This window comes from Cryptomeria japonica, chromosome 5 (genome assembly GCF_030272615.1).
Source record: "Cryptomeria japonica chromosome 5, Sugi_1.0, whole genome shotgun sequence".
NCBI lineage: Eukaryota > Viridiplantae > Streptophyta > Pinopsida > Cupressales > Cupressaceae > Cryptomeria > Cryptomeria japonica.
The window spans coordinates 121,390,402-121,403,331 of record NC_081409.1 but is presented as its reverse complement, the minus strand read 5'-3'; positions in this window follow the sequence as shown (position 1 = coordinate 121,403,331).

Sequence of the window (12,930 nt, the reverse complement as noted above, 5' to 3'; positions counted from 1 at the left end):
ATTCGGGTATGATGGAAAAAGCCCTCTTGGGTTACGAAAGGAAGGCATCATTGAACCTTTACAACCTGAATTGACTTTCAAAAAGGAACGCTCAAAAGGACTTGGTTTCTTGACTTCCAAGATCCACACTCAAAAGACAGAAGAAGCCTTACAAATCAAAGCTGCCAAAATTCAACAAGAAGGTCGCTATTCCACAGACTCCAATGAATGGGAATGGGGTTCAGACAAGTCTTCCAGTGACTACGAGCTCACCGAGACATTCAAAGAGCTAGATGAACCCACAAAAGAGGAGGAAATTTATAAAAGGTTCAAAGTTGGTCAAGAAACAACCCATGAGGATTCCACACAGTCCTTGTCTCAAGGTTCTAGGTTGAAATCACATAGGATGAGAACACCTGTCCCAGAATGCGCTACTAGTGATGATAATTTGGATTCATTCGCGATCGAGACTGATGAGGAGAGTGCCATCAATGACCTCGATAATTACCCTGACATACCCGAATATAACTGCATCTTCACTCTTAGTCCCATTAACTTCGAAGACATTAAAGGCCTTCCCCTTGTTCACCACCAACTCATTGACTGGGATCATGAAGGACCTACACAGTTTGACACATTCCAAAATGATGAAGCTTTTATTGACTATCTTGGCATACGAGATGATCTTCCTCCTGGGGACCATAAAATGGGATACACTATAGAACTCAATAGCGTGGCATATTTTGGTGAGGGTGTCGGACCTTCCAGTCGCAAAAATGTGAAAATAAGAACAAACCAAGGGTCTTATGGTGAAAACCACACTATGGCGCTGTCTGACCCCAAAAAAGTAAAAAGAAAGGACGTATCCGAGGGCAAAAACCTCTCCGAGGCACCCGAAGATGGAAGGCTCGACATTCTCCCAACATCATATGAGGAAAAGTCATCCATGTTGGTAGAGGAGACTATCAAAACAAACATTGGTATTGAAGAAGTTCCACACAACATATTCCTGGCTCAATCGTTGACGGAGTCAGAAAGGTCAAAATTCACAAGTTTCTTCAAAGAATGACAAATCAACTTTGCTTGGTCATACGCTGATATGCCTAGATTAGATCCGGATTTGGTAATGCATCATTTGATAGTTAAATTGGGGGCAAAACCAGTGAAACAGAAATTAAGAAAGATGCATCCACAAGTGGCATTACTAGTCAAAGCAAAACTTGAGAAATTATTGGATGTCGGATTCATACGCCCAATTGATTATCCTGAATGGATCTCCAACTTAGTGTCTGTCAGTAAACCAGATCACAACATTAGAATATGTACAGATTTCAGAGACATCAACAAAGCTTGTCCAAAGGATGACTTCCCATTACCAAATATTGACTTGATTGTTGATCTCACAACAGGTCATGAAATGTTATCGTTGATGGATGGATTCTCTGGTAATAATCAAATAAAGATCATGCCCGAGGATCAACACAAAACATCATTCACTTGTCCTTGGGGAACTTTCTGCTGGAATGTCATGCCCTTCGGGCTAAAAAATGTAGGTGCTACATATCAAAGAGCCATGACTACTATCTTTCATGATCTCATGCACGTAACTATGGAAGATTATGTTGACGACCTCTTGGGAAAATCAATAGACAGAAATACACATTTGGACATACTTTAAGTCGTCTTTGATCGGTTGGAAAAATACAAAGTAAGATTAAACCCCAAGAAATGTGTTTTTGGAGTAACCTCCAGGAAGCTCCTAGGATTCATTGTATCCAAAAGAGGAATCGAAGCTGATCCAGCAAAAGTCAAGGCCATCTTGGAGATGCAACCACCAAGAAATATTAGTCAACTTTGGTCTTTACAAGGCAGACTCTAGTCCATACGAAGATTCATAGCACAACTTGTAGATAAGTGTAATCCTTTTCAACACTTGCTACATAAAAACATCAAATTCAAATGGGATGATAACTATCAACAGGCTTTCCAAACACTCAAAGATTATCTTTTGAATCCACCAATTTTGATGCCACCAGTTCCAGATCAGCCTCTATTACTATACATATCAGCTACTCCAATAGCACTAGGGGCACTCTTAGCACAACAAATTGCTGAGGGCAAGGAAAAACCAGTATACTATATCAGTTGCACATTGGTGGGATATGAGCTAAACTACACACCAATTGAACGTGCATGTCTCACCATGGTATTTGCTTCACATAAATTATGACATTACATGCTCACTCATAAGACTAAGTTGGTTGCAAGAATCGATCCATTGAAATACCTTCTCAATAAAGCAACACTTATTGGGCGACTAGCCAAATGGGTAATGATCCTGAGTGAATTCGACATCGAGTATGTGGAAAGAAAAGCAATAAAATGATAAGCCATCATAGATCAATTAGCAGATGCCCCCATGATAGATGATGTTCCTCTAAGTTCAGAATTTCCAGATGAATCCATTTTAACAATGTCACATGCAAAGCCATGGCAACTGTACTTCGATGACTCATACACACAGCATGGGGCAAGAGCTGGCATCCTCTTTATAACTCCTCAAGGGGATTCTATACCAAAGTCATACCGCTTATCATTTCCTTGCACTAACAATATAGCAGAATATGAGGCATTAACAATTGGATTACGGATTGCAGTTTAGTGGAAGATCCAAGAATTTTGTGTTTTTGGGGACTCTCAACTTGTAATCCGTCAAGCAACTGATGATTACCAAACAAAAGATGAAAAATTAATGCCTTACAAACAAATGGTGGATGACCTAAAACAACACTTCACAAAGATAGACTTTGAGAAGATACCAAGAGAGTAGAATCAAGCCGCAAATGCCATGGCTACAATTGCTTCACTGATCGATCTACCTCCAAATGAGACCCGCTATGAGTTCTTGGTGGATAACCTTTTGGTTCCTTCCTATGAAATCATTCCTACTGAGATGATATGTGTTGTCGGTCCTGAGTCCCAGTTATATGGTTCCATTTTCACATACCTTTGTGACAATACCCTACCTCCCGATCTATCAAATAACCAACGTCACACTTTCATTCGCCAATCCTCTTGATATGTCATTTTAGCTGATATCCTATACCAGCGAGGTCTAGATGGCACTCTTCTTAGATGTTTAGAAAGTGACGAAGCTCAAATTGCGTTACATGAAGTACATGAAGGGATATGTGGTCCACATGCTAGTGGTCCTACCTTAGCCAAGAAACTCATCAGGACTGGATATTATTGGCCCAATATGGAAAAGGACTCATATCAGTTTGTCAAGAAATGTAAGCAATGTCAAATTCATGGAGACCTCATACATGCACCAACACAAGAACTTCAACCAATTGCGTCTCCTTGGCCCTTTTGTCAGTGGGGACTCGATCTCGTAGGAAAGATTCACCCTCCTTCTTCCAATGGTCATAAATTCATTATCACTGCCACAAAGTATTTCACAAAATGGATTGAAGCCATGCCTCTCACACAAGTCACTGGAAAACAGATTGGTATGTTCATCCTCAATTATATCATTTGTCGATATGGTATTCCTGTTTCCATTATCACTGATAATGGGCATCCCTTCAAAAATCAGGATGTTCGTGAACTCTATGACCGCTTCCATATTTCCTATCATTTCTCCACACCATATTACCCCCAAGGTAATGGTCAAGCTGAGGTGTCTAATAAGATAATCCTTAAAATCCTCAAAAAGATAGTCGACGACGCTGGCCGTAATTGGCATATCCAACTTAATCCTGCACTTTGGGCATACCGCACAAGTGTCCGCACACCTACAAGAGCCACACCCTATTCACTTGTCTACGGCACCAAAGCCATCTTGCCTATTGAGATCGAGCTACCCTCTTTACGAGTCTCTTTGCAAAACATTATCAGTGATGAAGACTATAGGGTCTCCTGCTTACAAGAACTTGAACTACTGGATGAATGAAGACAAACTACTTTTAATCATCTCAAGGCTTATCAACAATGAATGAGTCGCAGCTACAATCACAAGGTCAAGCCTCGCACATTTGAGGTAGGTGACTTGGTTCTCAGAGAAAACCCCAAAAATCAGCAAGACAGAGAGAAGAAGGGCAAATTCGAACCAAACTGGCTTGGTCCTTATATCATCACAACAGCATATGGATCTGGGGCATATCAGCTCTCAACTACAGAAGGTGAACCTTTGGAGGATCCTATCAACAACATGCACCTTCACAGGTTTTACACATAGCTCTTTGGAATATCCTAATTCAAAAAATACAAAAAAAATCAAAAATTTCAAAAAAAAAAACAAAAAAAGTAAAGAGAAATAATTTCGTCCAATGGTGAAAACCACTTTGGTGGCGCCCTGAGAAAGTACCATGGTGAAAAATGGGTCACCAGTGCCATGCGTAGAGACATTGCTCCTCCCTCCTTCAGGATTCACTTTCATCCTTTCACTTTGCACACACTCACAACCTATTCGTTCATCATAAACTTACCCATTCCCATCATGGCTTGTCATTGATCTACCCAAGATTGGTTCGCCATTCATAATAAACCTCTCTTTTCACTCCCTTTCCATCCATAATAAATTAGATCCTATTTGTGGCTAAGGCAAATCCTATGTCTAGTGATGGGTGTGGAACTGAGAACATCACATGTTTCGAGGAGTACAGTTTCTTCCAGCTTCCTTCAGTCTATCCACGCACAATCCGCAATAAAGCAACATTTGCATCATAGATCTGCAATAAAGTTTCATCTTCTCCGCAATAAAGTATCAGTTTCATGGATTTAGTCAGTTTCAGATGAGACACAACAACAACAATGGGCTTCAACAAATCAAATCTTTCAACAAACTCAGACAATATATGGTTCAGTGCTATCTATCCTTTCTATGAAAGTAAACATTGTGACCACAATAAAATAAGACTTATACAAGTGACAAGAGACACTAAATTTGAGGACTACAATGGATGTTGGTGTCGAGTCTTGGTTTTCTTTTGATTTTATCTTTTGGTGACATATCTTTTAGCTTTTCCAGGATGTCTCTGACTAGAGATTCTATCTCCAGGATGTCTTTGACTAGAAAGGCGAGGATGGAGTATCGTCACCTATTTTCTTTTGCTATCTGTGGATTGTCTCTTAGTAATACTATGACTTGTCCAAGGCTATGAGGACACTGAGAGTCTAGTATGAACTGGGGCATTCTTTGTTTGTGACTGTCTTATCTCAATGCAAATAGGTACAATGACTTTCTAGGTCAAACATATGCCTCGATTGTCATAACCTACTTGCCATAATAAAGCTCAATGATGATAATGCACAAAAAGCTCTTTCACTTTCATATCTTCTATCTTCCATCCCCCTTTCTTGATTGACTTCCATCGTCCTTCTCGAGTCCGCGTAGCCTGCTATAACATGATTGAGTATAATGACACACCAAAAACATATTTGCATTTCATGTAGTTGCACCTGCATTACCACATATAAGCATTTCATACATACATATAGATATCACAACTGTATCACATCTTGCACACAACACCTGTTAGTACAATTTACATTTGCATTATCATATTCATTTGCATTACATACATTCACATTTGCATCATGCATACACATAAAACATAAAAGAACAAAAAAAAATATATTGCATTGGATCATATACATATTCGCATCCATATCATAAGCATCACATAAGAACATCTCATCACATAGGTACACATGCATATAGCTACTACAAAGATGAATCATCTCATATATATAATATAAAGTGTCATGATACAATGATGTCAAAATCATATGGCTACAATCACCCATAGGTGTCTACATCATCATACAAAAATGGTACAATACTGATACATAGGGATCCCTCTATGGCTATGATGAACTCCCTCCCTCGGAGCCGCCTGGCCTCAACGAAATCTGAGCCCCCGAAGGACCCGCCCCAGAATCATCCCTCCTGTCCCCTCTATCTGGTGGTGGTGGAGGACCCATAACCCCACCACTAGATGCCTGTCTCCTCCGACTCCCTCCCATAGCTGTTGCTATCTGCGATGGTCTATGGAAGCTCCTCACCCGCTGATCTATTGGCACTGCACCATAATAGAGATCCCGCTAGTAACCAATCTCCTCCCCTACCCGTAGGACGTAGGTATATCCAGCCCCTGTGTCCTCTACCGCCTGCCTCCCAGCCCTCAGTGCTGTCTCAGCCTTTGTGTAGCGCTGAATGACCTGATCCCGCTCTCGCTTAGTATCTCTGAGCCACCTCCTGAGCCTATCCCTCTCCCTCTCCAGGTCCTGGATCTCATCTGCCTATCCCTGGTAGATCTCCCTCAGCTCCATCAGCTCATCCTCCTCTACCTCAGCCCCCTGTGGCTCCCCCTATACGGGTGCCTGCCCCTGTGCCTGTGCCTATACTGATGCCTATCCCTATACCTGTCCCTGTACCTGTCCCTATACCTGCACCTATCTGGGACCCTATGTTACTGACACCTGTAGTGGTAATCCACCGCGACCCCTCACTACTCGAGCCTGCCTGTCCTCTCCACCCTCCCTCCATGGTACCACCCTCCTCTCTCCAACTGCCCCCCTCCTCCTTTGTCAGCCTCTACCCCCATCATCTCCATCATCATCCCCATCCCCACCACCATCTCCATCTAGTAACTCTCCTAGATCCGTCAGGCGTGGGAATGGATGCTCGGTCCAGTATGCTATGTACTCAACATCCATGCCGACATCCTCAATCTCTGGCCACATGTCCCAGGGTAGGGGCATCATCTCTACTAGCTATGTAACAGCCTGATCATATGATAATAAGGGCCCAAATTATGGCTGATCCCTGACAGTCTGTGCATACATGCCTAAACCCCGTGGCATCCGCTGAATCCTTCCGAACTGCCTGCCCACCTTGTCCACTAGCTACCTCTCTAGTACATAGGGTGTCCACCCAATCAGATACCTACTCCGGAAGGTGTAGGGAAGCTCTACTGCATCATCCTCCCACTGCTCGCATCCCAGGTATGGCCTCCATATAACCATATCAATGTCATCAATCACCCGTCGCCAGTGCTCTAACCTGCCAATCCGTGGCTGCGAAGTGATCATGTCGTACAAGTGTATGAAACTGCGTCCGTGACCTCTACCCCTGAAATGTATCAGTCTCGTCACTGGCAGATGCTCATAGGCCCACACCTGTAACAATGTGACCTCGCAGCCCAATCCCACTGACCCATGGTACACAAACTGATGCAACTCGTAATAGAGGTGTGCCAACACACATGGTCCCCAGGCATATCTTGTGTGTTGTGTCACCAGTGTCTCCAAGGCACCTCCCTAGCCCATAACCAACCCTCGTGTCACTCTATCAGGACACAAGAACCCACTGATCGCTCCTCCTATCACTGCTGGCAGTGCTAATCCTGTAGCTATCATGGTGTCCCAAGCCACATGCCCTGCCCTCATCTCCAGTCCTAGGTCCTAGAACACTCGTCTCAGGGCCTCCCTGTCTCCATCTCGATCATAGGGAATCATATCCCCATCGATCGATATCCTCAAGATCTTGTATACATCCTCGAGGGTGACTGTCATCTCCCCCATCGGTAAATGAAAGGTGCAAGTCTCGAAGTGCCACCTCTCCGCCAGTGCAGTCAATAATCCCATGTTCGCCCGAACTCAGGAACATACAGAATATGTCTCAGACCCATAGCCTCAATAGCCGCTTGGTCCTCGAAGGTCAGCTTAGGTCACAATCTTTGCGTCGATGAGAACCTCTCTTGTGACTCCAACATAGGCAAATACTCCTGCAGTCAAGCAAATCAATCATGTCAGTCATTATGGCATTCAATGTTCATCACAAAATGCTACTTTTTATCTAAGTGCATATGGCATTCTATCCTAGTGACACTCACTGTTCATCACAAAGTGTTGCTATCTATCCTAGTGACACTCACTGTTCATCACAAAGTGTTGCTATTTATCCTAGTGGTACTCCCTGTTCATCACAAAGTACTATGTGTGTTGCACTCACTGTTCATCACAAAGTGCTGCTCACATTTGCACTCACTGTTTATCACAAAGTGTTGCTCATATTTTAGTACTCCCTGTTCATCACAAAGTACTATATCTTGGTACTCATTGTTCATCACAAAGTGCCTTGATCTATCTTATCATAGGGCCTCTACTTGAGTGAATCCTCTTGAGTAGTTTCCTAATTGGCAACGTATGTTCTATCACAGAATTGTCAATCCTAGCCCTATTTGCAATCCTAGTCTTCCCTAGAGGACCTACTTGAGTATATCCTCTCAACAACTTATCCAATCGACATCGTATGTTCATCATAGAACTGCCGATTTGACCTAGAAGACACAAATTCACATTTTTGGACACAAACGCGCTTTCCTGACATAAACACACTTGAAGACTCCATAAATGTGCCTGTTTTACATAGACGCACCTGAAACACACAAACGTGCCTATGCTCTGCACAGACACACCTGGGCGACACAAACGTGCCTTCTTGGCATAGACATGCCTACACAGCACAGAAGCGACCGCATTCGGCACAAACGCATTTTCCAGCACAGACACACCTAGCACAAACACATACGCGCCTAGCAATGCAGACGTGCCTGGATGTTTTTTGACATTTTTGGACCCTAACCTAAAGTGCATTTATTGCCCTATCTAGCATGCATTAATGACAACAATAAATGCAACAAAGTACGAGGAGGTTTTGTGGTACTTATCGGCTCTCCTACCTCTGCTGGCCTCTGGAATCGACAAACGCGATCGAATCTGTGAACAAAGGCCATCGCTACTGACTGCTGCTGCTCTATTTTCGCTCTACACTCTGCTCTCATGGATGTGTGGATGACAATGAGGATGTATTTCCCTCATGGTCTATCTTATAGACTACCCTAGCCCTAGCCCTTGTCTCCCGAGTCAATCTTCATTATCCCATGACTCTGTCACTTTATCCGGTAAGTCCATTCTATCTGGTATTTCTTATCGAGAGATTGTCTGCGATCTTTTCAGATATTTTTTCATCCAATCTCTCGAGGGGGCATATCATTCCCATCTTGGGGCAACTTTGTATCAGTTCATATTATCTTCTTTGAAACAACGTGACAAGCCACATTGTCTCAAAGAGGGGCAAAATGTAGACACCTCAAATTGTCATGTCTAATTAAATAAATATTTTATTTATTTAATTATCTAAGCCTAATTCTTCTATTAATTAAATAAATCTTTATTTATTTAATTAATTCATTTATCCTCTTTGAGCCTTATTTCTCATTTAAATAAATACATTTATTTATTTAAATTACCCTTTTCTTAAATTAAATAAATATCTTATTTATTTAATTATCCCACTTCTTCTATTAATTAAATAAATCTTTATTTATTTAATTAATTCATTAACCTTTTCTACCTATGACACATGTCATTCATCTCTTAATTCATACACTACCTACCCCTTTTAGTATTTTATTATTTCTTTTACCTACCCTCTAATCATAGCCGACCTCCTTTTACACCTCTCAATTTTATCCCTCCATTTCATATAGTGTCTTCTATATAAGGAGATGCTTCCTTCATTATCAAACCCTAACTACTTGATCAATTGACTACTTGGCATATGCGATCCTACTTGCAACCACATTCCGTTCTTTGTTGAGCTCTTGTGCACATAAAATTTGAGAGCAAATATATCAAGCAAGATCAATGGAGATAGGAAGAATGGAGATCCAAACCCTATTGGACATGTGATGGTATAATCTTTGTGATTTCATTTGATTTGCATTGTCTTAGGTAATCTTCATATGTTATGGTGGATCTTTGTTGTTGTTAGGCTAGGGTTTTGTGGTTGAATTTATTTAGCCTTTCAATATCATTATTATTGTTATCCATTTTCACCATATACATTTACTCCTTTCACTTTGGTCTAAAAGAAATCATTACTTGTTTTGTTAACCTTGGGAACTCTATACCACATGCAACGTAAATCCTTTTAACAAAATGTTGCTCGAATATGAGGGCTTGTGAATGTCCATATCCACAATCCTAGATGGTAGTCCACAGTTGGATTGGTTTCTTGATGCCATTTTGGTCAAGTATTTTTACATTTAGGGTTGGTCCCCACACTCTAAGCTGATGTCCTTGATACAATAACATATGCATTAATAGGGAATACCATTTGAATGTTACTATAGCACCAGCCTATTGGATTTTGACCAACGAATCATTAATTGCATCTACGACAAACTAGGGATAATCATATATCCTATATACAGTATCACTTTGAACATCACAGGATAGAAACATTATTTCTTCAAGCATGAGAAGATATCCTTCATATCCCAACACTTGACATAATGCATAGTATGCCATTTCAAAATATCTGTGAAACAAATCCTCCATATCTAGCAAACTGGTGTAAATTTCTGCTATATCTAGGTCTATGTATAGGCAACCATTTTCTCCTATAAAAACCCTCCGTGCCATCATATTTTACTTGTAAAATCACCAAGTCAATTTTTGTGGTGTAATCTTGTGAAGGGGAACATTTGATTTGGCAATTTGCAACATAGAAGGACAAATCACCAAATCAATTTTCACTTTGGGGAAGGAACTCCTTTACATTCAAAAGAGGGGAGGAATCCATTAGATTCAATCACAAATCAAATAAGGACTGAATACTAAGTGGATTGATTGATTATGAAGTGTTTTGCCCTCTTTTGTAAGTTGAAATGTTGATTTAGGGTAAAGTACAAGAATTGAAGTCAAAACTGATTAAATAATGAGCTACAGAGTCAGGATTTTGTTGTGCACCTGGATCTGAGTAATATAAGTTGATTCAAATCTGCCCTCCCAAAATGCCTCAAAAAATTAGGGACCGTGATGCACCCTCTTGGTCCTCCAAAATTTCTGAATGCCAAAATGGGTTTTTCCGTCTCTGCAAATAAATCTTAACCTGAGAAGAACAATTGCGCATGTCTACTCCAACTATAATAATAATAAATCTAATTGAAATCTCAATCCAAAGTTTGGACATTCATTTGGTAAAGTTATTATTTTCATGGCTAGTGTTCATTTAGTTATCAACCCAGGGACGTAAAACTTGAAATGGGTCTGCACTATATATGCGCTAAGCTCCTTCAATGGCTATTCTGCATTGCTACAGTAACTAACTTTTTGCAAAAGGGAAAAGCAAGAATAGAAATCATAGAAGGCTACATGAAAACTTATAAAAACTATGCTGGAATGATCTAATGTAAATAACAGAAATAACTCTGTTCTAGCTTGGCTGCAGGAACAGTCAGTGGATCTATTTCTAGTGGCTGCAGGAACAATCTGGGCATGAACTTCTACTGCAACTAAAGGAGAAATAATTTCAATAAACATAAACACAGGATCACTCACCAAGTGGGCCCCCTTGGATGAGTGATATCAAGCTTCCAACAAAATACTTTTAACAGATTAGAACAACATATTTTTCATTCATTTCTTCCTGAAAATGATTACATGTTCCAAAAGAAAAACTTTAGAATGCTTGCCAAAATTCTCTGCTCTATTCCTTTCTATCTGTCTAGCCTCTAAGAAAAAGGAAGAGCTTATTATAAAACAAAGGTCAACTACAATGGACAACTCAAATCATGCCCAGAAGAAGAGGCGGATGATTGACAGATGAAGAAGATAACTAGAGCTTGGCTGCAGGAAACGTGGATCTAAACTGAACCACAATCTTTGAACGTCATAGCGATATTTTGAGACTTCAATGCCCACTAGAGTTAAACTCCCATAGTGATATATGGCTGCTCCGGTTATGCCATATCTTGCGTTCGCTCGGCTCCTCTTCAGTTTGATCTCCAGTCATCTCATACGCGATTCTTCATTCCTTAGGTGTGAAAGGAGAACATCCATCATGACATAATTTATTATCTGCACAAAACAAGAACAACATACAAGGACATACATACGTATTTTACTTAATTAATACATTCATTAACTCACATATAACATTATCCCAAATAATCCTCATAACAATAGGAACAAACCACTTGGCTGCAGGAATAAATTGGCATGGCTGCAGGAATAGACCAGCAAAGTTCAAACAAGATTTCATAAGCTCAGGTTTACACATGGAATACATATAGTCAATTCACAATACTTTACTACCATAATGCAAGCCAAAAGATGTCAAAAACCTAAGAGTTTTGATGGTAAAAACATGACAAAGTATCAACTTATCATGCCCCCCAACTTTAAGAGTTTGTTGATCCTGCAGGAAAAGGAAAATTTCTGATTTTCGTTGTAACCCTTAAATCACCAACAGTGCCCCGACCCCTCCCCCCTGAAGTCAAGTTCCAATTAAATCCTTTCATTTTTTCCAGCTTGGCCAATCTAGCTATTTCTTCTGTGAATACATGATAATTCTGCTCTGTTGGGTGGCATGCCAAGAGTGGCCACATAAGGATCGGAGGTTGAAAGATCAATGGTAGCCAGTTGCTGGCTTTCTCCCTGCCTAACTGTATGTATTTGGAGGCTCTTTGCATGGCTGCATGAAAATTTTGTAGTGAGTAAGGTTCTCCCTATTTTAAATGTTTCGATAGGTTATTCTAGCGCTGAGTTAACCCTTCCATTGCATCCGTCCTGTTAGTTTGAACCAAATGCTCATATGCTTGATAAACTTCTTCTCTCATTAGAAGCACTATTTTACTAACATCATCTCTTATTAGTAACCTTTGCCAATCATATTAAAGAACCCTTGGTTCTTGTGATTCCCTTCTTAATGGCAATGGACAGTCAAGCTCTAATTTTTCATACTCCCTGGCTTATGGCCCTATGATAATCTCATTTTGGATCCATGACATTAAAGCTCTGATATGGATATCCCCAATATACAATAAAGGATTCCACTCCCTGTCTGAAGGTACAACATAGTTATGTAAATATAAT